At 37.9% G+C, this 15,144-nt stretch overlaps 1 pseudogene; it reads right to left on the bottom strand.

Annotated features, from left to right (window-relative positions):
• Positions 1 to 12,421: 12,421 nt before the first annotated feature.
• Positions 12,422 to 14,919, bottom strand: LOC120196381 (annotated as a pseudogene).
• Positions 14,920 to 15,144: the final 225 nt, after the last annotated feature.

Genomic DNA, 15,144 nt, shown 5'->3' with positions numbered 1-15,144 from the left:
GATGATAAAAAAGATATTAAATAAATCAAAATAATAATAATAATAATAATAAAAGTAAATAATTAATTAAAATACTAACAAAATAAACCAAAAAGAAGATTAGTAAAAAAAAGAAAAAAATGAAAGGTTAGATATTGTAAAAAACGTCATGAAAGTAGATATCAACTAAAATGAGCCAAAATAAATAAATAAAATAATTAATAAATAAAACACGGACTAAGATATAAACGAAGGATGAATGAGTGCCCAAAACATAAAATCAAAACTCCATTAAATGATTAAATGGCCATATTACAAAGATCGGGGACTAAAAAGGGTATTACCCCCTTTAAGGCTTAAAAACGCGGGTATTATAGGCTAAAACGACGTCGTTTCACATTTGTCTTATAAACCCTATCACAAGGCTTAATTTTCTCATTTATCACCATTTGTTTCCTTACCTTAAAACCAGAAAAGAGAGAGGAGAGGATGAGCTCTCTCAACAGCTTCGGCTGAGCCCAGAATCCGGTGAAGCTTCACCGCCTAGGTCGCCGTTAACCGGCGACGTCCGTCGTCCGTCGGTGCCTGAGGAGAAAAAGGTGTCTCCTTTCGACGCGCCTTCCACTCCCGGATACGAATCCGGGCTTCGTTTTGTCTGGAAACGCCTCAAAGTCCGTAGATCTACAATAGACTTTTTGTATCTTTTGTTTCTTTTTGCTTGGTGTTGAGTTTCCTAAATGGTTTTTTATCTCACTGTGATGGCTCGATTTGTTCTGTTTTCGCCTTGTTCTTGTGTTCTCGTTTACTGTTGATACTTGGTGTTGTTGTGTTGATGGTGTTTGGTGCGATGTTGGCCTCGGTTTGTTCTCTCTGTGTACTTTAGTGTTCCTCGTGGGTTTTTTTGTTCTCCGTTTTGGTTTATTTTGCGTTCTGGTTGTGTTTCGTTTGGACTTGTGTTTGGTTATGGCTCTCGATGTACTGTGGTTCTGTGTGTGGTTGACGTTTGGTGTCGATCCCTCGCCGTGGGTTTCTGTGTTTTTCTCTTCTCGATGCTACCCCCCCTTTGCATGGCCTCACCGGGGTATTTATACCCCCATCGGAGGCCTGTCGGTTCCGAAATAAGGGTGCTCGTGGCCGTTGTGGCCGGTCACCCCGGGATGGGTCAGTCCCGGGGATTTCGGCCGGTCGTTGGCACTGTTGGCCGTTCATCTCCCTGGTTTTGCGGCGCCGTTGAAACTGATATCATTCAGGGTTTCCAAGCCCTAAACTTACCAGGCTGGATCAGGCCCATCTGTGTTTGGACCCTGACCGTGACTTGTTGGACTGGATAGTTGACCCATTTGGACCTGAAACGGGAAAAAAATAAAATAAAATAAGTAATAAAAAATAATAATAAATAATGATAATAATAATAATAATAATAATAATAATAATAAATATAAAAACTATATAATATACATTTTTAAAACTGTTTCTTTTAAAAACTATATATTATATATAAATTTAAAAAATTATTTTAAAAAACTATATAATTTTCAAAAGTGTTTTTTTTAAAACCATATAATTTTTAAAAATGTTTTAAAAACTACATATTATATATGCTTTCAAAATGTTTTTCAAAAAATTATATATTATATATTTATTTTCAAAACGTTTTAAAAACTATATAATATGTATATTTTCAAAAATGTTTTGAAAACTATATATTATATTTCTTTTCAAAAACGTTTTAAAACTATATAATATATAAATGTTTTTAAAATGTTTTAAAAATTATATATCATATATTTTCAAAATGTTTTCAAAATTATGTAATATATAAATAAAAAACAAATAAATAAATAAATAAATATGGACGAAAATGAGTGTTTACAGCTGCCCCTCTTTGTCCTATTTTTCGTTCTTTTTCCTTTTTCGTGGAACGAAAAATAGGACAAAGATAAAAAAACACAAATTTTCGTTCGGTGGAGATGAATAATAACTCCCTGTCGAATTGGGTTGTGGATGGCTCCTCCGTCGTGAAGTCGAGTCCATCGTGAAATGATTTGGAATTGAAGCTGTAGTTCGGAATTTGAATCGGAACGTGGCTTCTCGTTGCCAAATTATAGCCAACTTTGGTATTTTTCCCGGTTTAAAGACCTTGGTTAAAACTCGAATGGAAAATAGTACCTGGACTCTACCCAGTGGTTGATTTTGAGCTGAATGAAATCGAACTCGAAAGGTATTCGCTGACAGATAGCTTTTATCAACTTAAGTTATACTGTCGGAAAGCGGTTTCTTGCCACTAAGGCACGGCTAACCCGAGTCTTATTCTTGACTTGAAAGCTTCGAATGCAACCGGACAGTAGTGAATGATGTGTCATCGAGCTGAATGGAATCGAACTCGATAATTTTATTGACAGATAGCCCTTCTTGCCTTGAGCTATTCTGTAAGCTTGGTTTGCCTCTAAGTTGAATATAATTGAACTCGAAGGTCTTTAGCAGATAACCCTTCTCGACTTAAGTTATGATGCAAATGATGTGCCATTGAGCTGAGTGTAGTCGAACTCAAAGGTCTTTTGTTGGCAGACAACCCTTCTAGACTTAAGTTGTGCTGCAAATGATATGCCTTGGAGCTGAGCGTAGTCGAACTCGAAGGTCTTTGGTTGGCAGATAACCCTTCTCGACTTAAGTTATGCTGCAAATGATATGCCTTGGAGCTGAGTGTAGTCGAACTCGAAGGTCTTTGGTTGGCAGATAACCCTTCTCGACTTAAGTTATGCTGCAAATGATGTGCCCTCGAAGCTGAGTGTAATCGAACTCGGGGGTCTTTGGCAGATAGCCCTTCTCGACTTAAGCTATACTGCAAATGATGTGCCGTTGAGCTGAGCGTAGTCGAACTCAAAGGTCTTTGGTTGGCAGATAACCCTTCTAGACTTAAGTTATGCTGCAAATGATATGCCTTGGAGCTGAGCGTAGTCGAACTAGAAGGTCTTTGGTTGGCAGATAACCCTTCTCGACTTAAGTTATGCTGCAAATGATGTGCCCTCGAAGCTGAGTGTAATCGAACTCGGGGGTCTTTGGCAGATAGCCCTTCTCGACTTAAGCTATACTGCAAATGATGTGCCGTTGAGCTGAGCGTAGTCGAATTCAAAGGTCTTTGGTTGGCAGATAACCCTTCTCGACTTAAGTTATACTGCAAATGATGTGCCCTCGAAGCTGAGTGTAATCGAACTCGGGGGTCTTTGGCAGATAGCCCTTCTCGACTTAAGCTATGCTGCAAATGATGTGCCTTAGAGCTGAGCGTAGTCGAACTCAAAGGTCCTTGGTTGGCAGATAACCCTTCTCGACTTAAGTTATGCTGCAAATGATATGCCCTCGAAGCTGAGTGTAATCAAACTCGGGGGTCTTTGGCAGATAGCCCTTCTCGACTTAAACTATACTGCAAATGATATGCCGTTGAGCTGAGCGTAGTCGAACTCAAAGGTCTTTTGGTCACAGATAACCCTTCTAGCCTTGAGTTATGCTGTAAATGATGTGCCCTCGAAGCTGAGTGTAATCAAACTCGGGGGACTTTGGCAGATAGCCCTTCTCGACTTAAGCTATGCTGCAAATAGTTTGTTTAAAAAAATGGCTTCCCTTAACGGGTCGAAGCCGGTCATGATTCTTCAGGTGGTTCCTCTGAGCGAGAACCAAGTAAGACAATCTTTGGATGACTCCCATTTTATGGGAAAGCCCGTTGATGAATTCTGACAGCCAAATATCTTCCGTCGGGGAATTGAAATATGGCTTGAAGACATAAACTGGAAACATGTTGCTCATTGTTGAGTTGAGCTGAACTGAATTTGATCTGAATTGGTTCTCGAACCCATCTGAAATTGGTTCTGAGATCTGTAGATATGTAAAGTCGGTTGAGGTGTAGCTTCTTGCTGCTGAGTTACACCATCGTTCTTCAAAGGCGCTTGTGAATCGAGTATCTTTCATCCTGAAGTTGAAACTTGATTCTAAAAGCTGCAAAAAATCATGTATGCCAAAATGACGAATGTGATGCACCTAAGTATGTCTAAGATGCATGCAACATGAATGAATTATGTGTTATTTCTTGGATGGAGTCTCATGTTTAGCCTGTCAATCTGGTCCTTGGAATGGATCGTGCCCTATTTGCTTCCCGAGCTTTGACTTTACAGACCTTTCATATCTGAGACTGTTCTGCTTGAAAATGTTTTTCTCATTTTTCTTGTTTTAGGAGAGAGAAATGATAAAAATGTTGTAAAATATTGTTCGCAATTGAATTAAATTGTAAATGTGAGTTCAAAAAATATCAAAGGAATCAAGAGCTCTTTTAATGCTTTCAGAGTTACAAATCTTTGACAAATGTTCAAATGGATGAGTTGGCTTTAGGTTGGCCTCCTTTCTAAGGTTTTGGTAACCCAAAATGTCATTTTTTTTAAATATCGAAATATGCTTTGGCATCTCATTTGGGTGCGGACAAAATGACGCAACTAGAATGACCAATTACTAGACATTTTATTTCGGTCCTCTGAAATCTTCCATTTGTTCAAGCTTTTTAGGCTTCTCCAACAAAGGCAGTGCAAAAAAAATATCGGTCTAAAAATAAAATTCTTGAGTGCTCGTGTGTAGTCAACTATAACAGATGTTCCTTAACTCCCTTAGTCCAACATTACCGAAAATTTCTTGCTCAGATAAATTTGATTTAATTTGCCGTTATCTGGTAAGCTGGATCCATAAAGCCGGGGCATTAACCAATTGCTTTAGAGGGACCACTTATAATCAGTTTTATCAAGTCACTGAAGGGTTCATTTCATCACAGAGTCTTCAGCCTGACAAGAGCAGTGGAGCAAACACCGAATTGCCAAGTGTCCGAGCAATGTCATGGTTTGAACGTAATCTACTCATAAGACCAGGGCTTTCAAGTTTCCTCTATAACCAATTGCCTTAGCGGAATAGCTCAGTTTTTACGGATTTAATTTCTTAAGATTGTCAAGAAGAACCTGTTATAGCCTAGGTATTTGTTGAAAAAATTTCATCTTTAGAGTTCAATTTTCAAGCAACTGACCTAAACTGGATTCACCTACTCGACTCTTTCATTTGTAAATATCATCATCGTCATTGAAAGTCTTAAATAAAAAAACATAGTAATTGTCATATGCAAATGATGCCCCGTGTTGTCCGCATCTTATGAAAGGAAAAGGGTATATTGGTTAATTCCAAGAGCGGGGTATGGTGTTTGAGGGTATATTCTGGATAAGGTCAAAGTCCTTGTTTTAAATCATGTTACTTCGTCAAAGATTCGTAACTTTGAACCGTTTAACATCTTTTAAAGTAACATAAATTTGATTAAAATGTCTTTACAAAAACTTGAGAAAAAATGGAAGAAAAACAAAGTCAAACAGAATGCCTCAAATGATGAAATGATATTCCTCACTTGGATGCCCCCAAGTTTTTGAAGTCGATCCAGTTCTGGTTACGCATCTTTTGTACAACCCTCTTGAATGCGTAACAATTCTCAATTGTGTGCCCTGGGACTCCGCCGTGATATTCACAATACGCATTCTCATCATACCACTTGGGGTATGAGGGCTTCATGGGTTCTACTGGATATGGTGACACCACATGGGTGTCAAGAAGTTGCTGGTAAAGCTCTTTGTAGGTCATGGGAATTGGGTCGAAATGTTCCCTTTCCCTCCTAGAATCTTGTTTAGAAGTACCTAACGGTACAGCTGCAGTTGATTTTGGGCTGGAGATTGTAACACCTTTGCTGGAGTGTTTGATGTTGTTAACCTCTCCATCCCTCTCCCTCATAGGAGGCTTCTTACTGGCTTCCCCATCCTTAATCTTGCCTTGCTTTATGGCCGACTCAATCATTTCTCCGGCCATAACCAAGTCTGAAAAGCTTCCTGATGTGATCGCCACCAGATGCCCGAAGTATGGAGCCTTCAGAGTCTGCACGAAAAGTTTCCGGGTTTCCTTTTCATCTAACGGTGGATGAACTTGCACAGCCAAGTCCCTCCATTTTTGTGCGTACTGCCTGAAACTCTTGTTATGCTTCTTTTCCATGTTTTGTAGCATAACTTGATCTGGCCTTATGTCATTGTTATGCTTGTATTGTTCCAGAAATGACTTGGCCAGGTCCTTCCAGGTCTTGATATTTGATCGGCTTAGCTGGTTGTACCACCGAATGGCTGAGCCCGATAGACTATCCTGAAAGCAGTGGATCAGGAGTTGGTCGTTTCCTCCATATCCTGTCATCTTTCGGCAGAACATGGTGATGTGAGCAGATGGGCAACTATTCCCGTCAAACTTCTCGAACTCCGGGGACTTAAATTTCGGGGGAAGAACCAAGTCCGGGACTAGACTAAGTTCCGTTGCATCGATTTCATGGTAGTCACGGTCTCCTTTGACTATATTCATTTGGTCCTCCAATTGTTTGATTTTTTCCTCCATCTTCCTCGCTTTTTCCTCTTCATCCAAATCTGGTACATGGTAATAACCCGGATTGTTCCTAGGGTTAAATACAGAGGACAAGGGCTTTGTTTTTGCAGCAGATGAGTCCCCTCGAAGTTCTGGTAGGATTTCAGGTGAGATAACCACTTGCGGGGTAGGTTGTATAGTTACCCCTTCCGGTGAACCTGCCCCGGGTGCACTGGTCTGTTGTAGGCCAACTAACTTGGCAACGATCTGATCAACCAAGGACTCTGGTTCTTTGTGATTGTTTCCAGAGTATTTCGACTGTTCTGGTTTATCTTGTCTTCTAGCTCCTTCTGTAGTTTTAACATATTCTCCTCGATTTGTGTAATTCTGGCTTCCATCATCTTCTTCTTCAAACGAGTGTTATGTGGATGGGGTGTGTCCAATGCTTGAGGCGGTGTATCCAGTATTTGTTCCCTTTGATGAGACATGTTTATGTTAGTTAATGTGAATGCAAAGAAAATAACGAAATGCAAAGAAAATAAGAAATGCAAAATGTCTAAATATATGATGCATGAAATGTCCGAGGCATTGATCCAAAAAATGTGCCTGTTATTCTAAATAACCCTCATTGGTGAAAAAAGTGTTACGTCTAAAGAGACAAAAAACTTTTTTTGATGGTACAAATCCTGCACAGCTTCTGACAAGTTGATTCTTCTTTTTCACTAGTTGAATATCCTGTCGAACCATTCTGGCTCCTTTGGCTAAAATGTGTAAATAATGAGATGCTTGCCCCAAAAAAAAGATCTTGAAGGACTGTATCTCCGACTTTCACTTTCTACCGAGTTTGTTTCTAACGAAAGTGTCATTGGAGCCCTCCATCGAGAGAAACTATCCGAAGCTTGCTTCTTGAATTCGTCAGTGATGGCATCCAGCTCAGCTAGGGTTTCACCATCTTGTTCTTGTAGTTTTCGAAAGGAGCGACCGGGTCAGTGACCTTTTCCTCGTATTGCCCCTGCAACTTTGCCTTTGAGTATTCTTTGACCACGGTTGGACTTCTGAGTTTTTTATCTCTTTGTATTATAAACCCTTTGTCTGTTAATGCAGATTATTTACGTTTAACAAACACATTTTTGGTGGATCAACACCTCGTTTTAAATGATGCGAATGATGAGAACAAAATGAAAAAAAATAAAAAAAAAATAAAAAGAGTTAGTGAGGTAAAAAAAATAATAATCAGGAAAAATGAAAATCATACCCCACATGATATCTACTCGAACATGCTTAGCATTCCTACCCGGACATGTTTTCTATTCTGCATGCTAATTTCAAACAAATCCTAACCGCATATTTGTCTAGTTCGCATGCTTTGAACAGAAAATAGAGCAATAAACAAAATAACCTAGGGTTTGGAATGAGGTTTTGGGGTGGGCTCTAATTCCCTGCACTCTCCTGGTTTAGGTTCTAAAAAGGGTACTCGAGTTCTCCTTGCCGGTGCCCCCTTGGGCTTGCCAGACCCTTAGTCCTAAGCCTATTACAAGCTCATGTGGACTAAGTTAAACTCGAGAGGACACATTCTCTTATGTCTATGCGGAGAATAAATTCACACGAAGACATAAGGTATATGAATCCCGAAGACTACTTGCTAGGCATATGCGGTGAATAAATTCACACGAATGCGTCGCTTTCACCCCTACTTAAAATAGGGTTTAAAACTCGGGTATAGAGCCTTGGAGGAAAAAAAGAGTTTAAAAGGCTGAAATCATTAGAAAACGGTTAGTACAACTATTTACTCGAAAATAATCAAAGGTAAATAATTAAAATTGAATAATTAAATTAAAATTTAAATTTTCCATTTTCGCATAAAAAGACAACCGAAAATTAATTTCGGTCTGACTCACTTACCTGTCCCCAGCGGAGTCGCCAAGCTGTCGTAACCGTCTTTTGGTTGGGCCCGGAATTGGGCTTCGACTTGAAAATGAATTGGGTTAAGAGTCGCCACCGATCATTTATTTTAAAACAAATGGGTTGATCGGATACCATATTTCTTACCTGATCTGCGTTGCACCAGAGACATGTCGAGTTCGGGAGTCGATTACGGTCAAGGAAGGATTAGCACCCTTGAACCTCCCTTTTCGGTACCAATTAATTTATCGGTTGTCTTTGAATGCGAAAAAAAAATTAAATTAGAATTTAAATACTCGATTCGAATTGTTTACCTTTGACCGATTTAAAGGACCACTGAAAATGTTAAAGAAAATGTTAGATGATAAAAAAGATATTAAATAAATCAAAATAATAATAATAATAATAATAAAAGTAAATAATTAATTAAAATACTAACAAAATAAACCAAAAAGAAGATTAGTAAAAAAAAAGAAAAAAAATGAAAGGTTAGATATTGTAAAAAACGTCATGAAAGTAGATATCAACTAAAATGAGCCAAAAATAAATAAATAAAATAATTAATAAATAAAACACGGACTAAGATATAAACGAAGGATGAATGAGTGCCCAAAACAGAAAATCAAAACTCCATTAAATGATTAAATGGCCATATTACAAAGATCGGGGGACTAAAAAGGGTATTACCCCCTTTAAGGCTTAAAAACACGGGTATTATAGGCTAAAACGACGTCGTTTCACATTTGTCTTATAAACCCTATCACAAGGCTTAATTTTCTCATTTATCACCATTTGTTTCCTTACCTTAAAACCAGAAAAGAGAGAGGAGAGGATGAGCTCTCTCAACAGCTTCGGCTGAGCCCAGAATCCGGTGAAGCTTCACCGCCTAGGTCGCCGTTAACCGGCGGCGTCCGTCGTCCGTCGGTGCCTGAGGAGAAAAAGGTGTCTCCTTTCGACGCGCCTTCCACTCCCGGATACGAATCCGGGCTTCGTTTTGTCTAGAAACGCCTCAAAGTCCGTAGATCTACAATAGACTTTTCGTATCTTTTGTTTCTTTTTGCTTGGTGTTGAGTTTCCTAAATGGTTTTTTATCTCACTGTGATGGCTCGATTTGTTCTGTTTTCGCCTTGTTCTTGTGTTCTCGTTTACTGTTGATACTTGGTGTTGTTGTGTTGATGGTGTTTGGTGCGATGTTGGCCTCAGTTTGTTCTCTCTGTGTACTTTAGTGTTCCTCGTGGGTTTTTTTGTTCTCCGTTTTGGTTTATTTTGCGTTCTGGTTGTGTTTCGTTTGGACTTGTGTTTGGTTATGGCTCTCGATGTACTGTGGTTCTGTGTGTGGTTGACGTTTGGTGTCGATCCCTCGCCGTGGGTTTCTATGTTTTTCTCTTCTCGATGCTACCCCCCATTTGCATGGCCTCACCGGGGTATTTATACCCCCATCGGAGGCCTGTCGGTTCCGAAATAAGGGTGCTCGTGGCCGTTGTGGCCGGTCACCCCGGGATGGGTCAGTCCCGGGGATTTCGGCCGGTCGTTGGCACTGTTGACCGTTCATCTCCCTGGTTTTGCGGCGCCGTTGAAACTGATATCATTCAGGGTTTCCAAACCCTAAACTTACCAGGCTAGATCATGCCCATCTGTGTTTGGACCCTGACCGTGACTTGTTGGAGTGGACAGTTGACCCATTTGGACCTGAAACGGGAAAAAAATTAAAATAAAATAAATAATAATAAATAATAATAAATAATGATAATAATAATAATAATAATAAATATAAAAACTATATAATATACATTTTTAAAACTGTTTCTTTTAAAAACTATATATTATATATAAATTTAAAAAATTATTTTAAAAAACTATATAATTTTCAAAAGTGTTTTTTTTAAAACCATATAATTTTTAAAAATGTTTTAAAAACTACATATTATATATGATTTCAAAATGTTTTTCAAAAAATTATATATTATATATTTATTTTCAAAACGTTTTAAAAACTATATAATATGTATATTTTCAAAAATGTTTTGAAAACTATATATTATATTTCTTTTCAAAAACGTTTTAAAACTATATAATATATAAATGTTTTTAAAATGTTTTAAAAATTATATATCATATATTTTCAAAATGTTTTCAAAATTATGTAATATATAAATAAAAAACAAATAAATAAATAAATAAATAAATATGGACGAAAATGAGTGTCTACAAGTATATATATCAGAGCACTCAGATCCAATTTCACCGGAAGAGAGAAAATTGAGAGAAAGCCGGAGAAAATGCGAGAAAGTTAGAGACGGATGGAATAATGGGTTGGGGATTAGGTCGTGGGGTTTAACATGGTGGAAATTGATTTCATTTCGGAATATTTTGCAGCTCAAAAGCTTCTATCTCTCTCTCTCTCTTTAAAAATTTTAACATGAAATTCATCCAATGCCTAAATCAATTATAACTCATAACCCATAAAATATATATTTTTACTTTATTATCCAAAGTTGGGCAATTTTCTATAGAAAATGAAAAAAAAGGAAATTGCTATTAAAGATCAGTACCAAAACTAGTTTTATTCAAGTGAATTAATTAGTATAATATATATTTTTAAGTTGGGTTTAACTTTTTATTTTGTTCATTTAATTACAAAATATACATCAACTTTTGAATTAGGAGTAATCATATTTTTTTTAAAAGGAACTTACTTAGTATGTTATTGAATGATGACGCATACAAATTATAACATGACTATGATCGTTAAAAAAACTTCTCACAAACTTTTATGAAAGAAAAGGAATGCACCATGTCAATGCCCAAACTGTTAACCGAAACAAAACAATCACGTACCTTTGTTCGATCCCGATACACATTACTAATAACCTACGCAGGCCTTGAACGACATATTTAGGATTAGAACAAAATATCCATCACCAACATTAACAATACTCGCAGCAAGCAATAATCTCACGTACCACCAAACTTGAATAGCAAGGATTCGCCAGGCCAATGAACCACAGATAATCAGAATCTAGGACCAATCATCATCCAAATAAGACTAACCAGCACGCCACGGTCATGATATCAGATAGCCAAACAGCAACCAATATGACCATAAAAGATCAGGCCATAAATACCAGAACTAACGCCGCGGTAATAGGGAATTAACTGAAACCTGATTGTCGAACTTCCAAAGTCAAAGACTACTAGAGCAAATACAAAAAAAAAAAAAAAATCTGGCAACCTGCAATAATCATCTTTGAACCAAAACTCAAGCCAATATCGAGAATCCAGCATAACAGATTTGAAACGGCAGCCACCCAAATAAAATTCAAAATACCATTTCAGTGAAAGAGAACTGCTGTAATCTAGAGCTCAAAAACCTCTTGTACCAGATTCTAAAATGCATATCACCTACTCCTCAATACTAAGAGAACACACTACATCTCACACCATCAATAACATCAGACATCAAATCGTAGCACAGCAAACCAGATGAGAACGTGGTGACTTCAAAGCTTCAATAGCTATCTAGTGACGCCATACAAGCTCTGGGACCTGCACACTTAAACATCTAACAGCAGTTTAAACCAGATGTTGATACGCAACTAGTAGCAAACCAGATGTTAAACCGACAGCCCCACACTAGTAGCAAATCAACGCAGTACAATATGATGCCTAACATTGTTCTTTAAATCTGACTACACGACCTCCTTGGCCCAACTCCTTCAGTGGAAAATAAAACAATCCTACAATACAAAAACAATCTATCTTGTTCAATCATTTTCCCGGACCGATCATTCCCATTAGGATGCTACCTCTACTCGTTTGCTTTCAACCACAACAGTGCTACAACTATACTAATTCCTTCTTTAGCCAGATTACGGCAACAATGTTCCTCTCTCTGTGTATAAATTTAATGGCCCAATTATGACGCACGCACATGGCTTTGCAATTACTAACTAAATCAAAGAGGTGCGCATGGGAAGAACTCAGATTTTTAATCCAATTTACAGCAAAAAGATTGTCTTACTCAATGATCAGATTATTATGTTGGACCTCCACTATTGTTGACATTATCTCGTCCACTTCCAAAATGGCGGCAAGTTCCGTGCTAATCAAGTCCAACTCCCCTATGGATTTAGAGAACTGGGCAAACACCATTATGATCTCGGAGTACCCCACCAATACCAGCCATGCCTAACCTCCCGTTCACTGCTCCATCAACGTTAAACTTTAGTATTCCAAGCGACGGGGCCACCCAAGAACCATCTAGGTCTATGAGATTTGTGATGGAAAAAAAAGATGCCGATGGAAATCTGATAAACTCATTAATGGATGAAATCGAATCTGGCCATTTACTATTCACTCAAGAACCAATTCGAAGCAAAGCCAGATCAAAAACCTGAGATTGGATGCACTGTTTATTATTAAAGGCAGCTTCATTCCTTTCCAACCAAATAGTCCAAACAATTCCGAAGACTGCTACCTGCCAAAAGGGCTGGATGGCAATTTTACTGGAAGATGTTCCCAAAGGATTAATAGCATATCAATCGATTTGGGAATAACTACTTGAATGTTCCAGTGACTACACCACGCCTGCCACACTTTCTAAGAGACTTCGCACTGGCAAAAAAGGTTATTAACAGTTTCTACTTCTTTATTACACAACGCACAACAGTTCCATTATAAGCCGCCTACTCCACGCTTCATCAACTCAGTCCTTACCAATTTCCACAACCTGTCCACATTTGCACCATCTCCTAAATTCAATTTATAAAAAGAATTGGTGGTGTAAAATCCTGACGAGTCCCCTGTCCATCTGACACTATCCCTATTCAAAGAATTGGATGATGCATCGTTAATCGCATTCAGGAAATTATTCCACACATCGATTTCCCGATCAAAAAGCCTTCTTCTAAGCTGTATATTCCATTCCCAACGATCTTTGATTTTATAACCGAACTCGCACACCTTTTCGGTCTTCCTGCTAGCAAGAGCAAAAATTCGAGGAAAGTAGATTTTAAGAGGTGCAGCTACAGTCCAGATGTCAGCCCAGAAATCTATGAATTGCCCATCTCCTAATATTGGCCAAAGATTACCGGTAAATCCATCTAACTGAGACAATAAAGGCAAGGTGATACTCCTCCACCACCAAGATGAATCGCATATATATAATTAAACTAATTTACATGTAAAATTATAGAAATAGGATGAATTGGTAATTGCATATTCTATCACAATCGAAAATAATAAATAATAATTTATGTAATTCATATGACTTTTATTAAATTGATGTTTCTAAATTATATTTAATTACTCTTATACTGAATGCATAAATTTAAATTATTAATTTTTATGATCAAATTCAAATAAATAATGTCTAGCTGTTGAGCTTTGCCAGTGAAATACAGATATCTATTGCAGATACCTCATGAACATGGGTTGCATTGCATCCATAATTACAACCATGAAGAATAAGGGGAAGCATAGCTATAATAAAGATCCCTGTCTGAATCATGCACTTCTCTTTGTCTTATAACTTCTGATTCACCACTCATCACAATTGATTCTTGCTCTGAATCTGAACTTCCTGTCCTGAATCGTAGATTAGGTCATGGGAACCTGCAAATCTCGGTGCTTTTAGATCTCCAGGACAATATCTGCAATAAGATTCCATAACATGAGACTAAAAAACGTGGTTTGTGGCTTTGTGCATGTTTTTGGCTAATGATTAAATCTACCATGAAAACCAAAGAACTTACACTCGGAATCTATCTTCACCCAATTATATCCAATTTCACTCCTCTTCAGCGTTTCGTCTTCATTGTTTTCTGGGTTCTTCTTTGTCTTCTAAATATTTCTTCATGGCTAATGGTCGAGAAGGGTTTTGATTGTAAATCTTCTTGCGAAGCATTACCCTCAAAAGCTGTTGAATGCTAAAAAAATCTGATACAGGTTCGCAGTTAATTATAATGTTTATAATATATAGAATCACGTCTCTGCTTAATTTACCTTCTCCATTTTTTATTCCTGCAATGTATCTCTCAAACTCGGTGCAGGTGAAAACCCACTGCTGCAAACAAACATCTTCTTCAGTAGGAACGAAATCGATTTCTTCCCGATGGATTTCTTCTTATTTTCGGCACAAAAGTCTTTGCATCTGCCCAGGATAACACTGATGGTTCGAACAATGTCTTCTTGGTCCGATTTATCCCCCGAATCACTGCAAAGTGCATTGCTAATCCTCCTATCAACTTCCAAGCTCGATAGACAGTTAAGAAACCTATCCAATGGTAGTTTTGCCAGTTCCTTTTTAACATCGGAAGCGGGTTTTCGGGACAAGAGTTTGGTTAATTCCTTTTCTAGTTTCCCGACTTCTTCGGGTGTGAATTCGTGTAAATCCTCGGATGAAGACGCCTCCTTCTCCACTTGAATTTCCAACGGATTTTGACGGGTGACGTCTCGGGGTCGAGGATTCTCGGGAATGTCATTATTGTTACCAAATGTTCCTATTGCCAACAATCCGTGAGGCCAATCGCTGAACTCTTGCCGAGACTCTTGTTTCATGTGATATGTCAAAGAAAACAACAAGAAACGAGATGTCAAACAGTAGGATTGAAGGTCGCATGTGCCACGTGTCCTACTTGTCCCATGAATTATTAGGGCTATGTTTTGTAGATTTTAACGACAAAGACTATAGATTTATCGAAAGACTTAGGTGGTGTTTGGTTGGATGGAATCCTTTGAATTGAAATTTAATTCTATCACTTTTCCATGTTTGATTCAAGTTTTTCAAGGGAATTAGAATCTCTCATGGCTTTAACTTCCATCAAATGAGGGAAAGTGAATTCTATCAAAGAA

The sequence above is a fragment of the Hibiscus syriacus genome, unplaced genomic scaffold (assembly GCF_006381635.1).
Source record: "Hibiscus syriacus cultivar Baekdansim isolate YM2019G1 unplaced genomic scaffold, ASM638163v2 tig00117032_pilon, whole genome shotgun sequence".
In the NCBI taxonomy this organism is placed as follows: Eukaryota; Viridiplantae; Streptophyta; class Magnoliopsida; order Malvales; family Malvaceae; genus Hibiscus; species Hibiscus syriacus.
The sequence above is the reverse complement of the archived record's forward strand: the minus strand, read 5'-3'. Positions and strand labels throughout refer to the sequence as shown.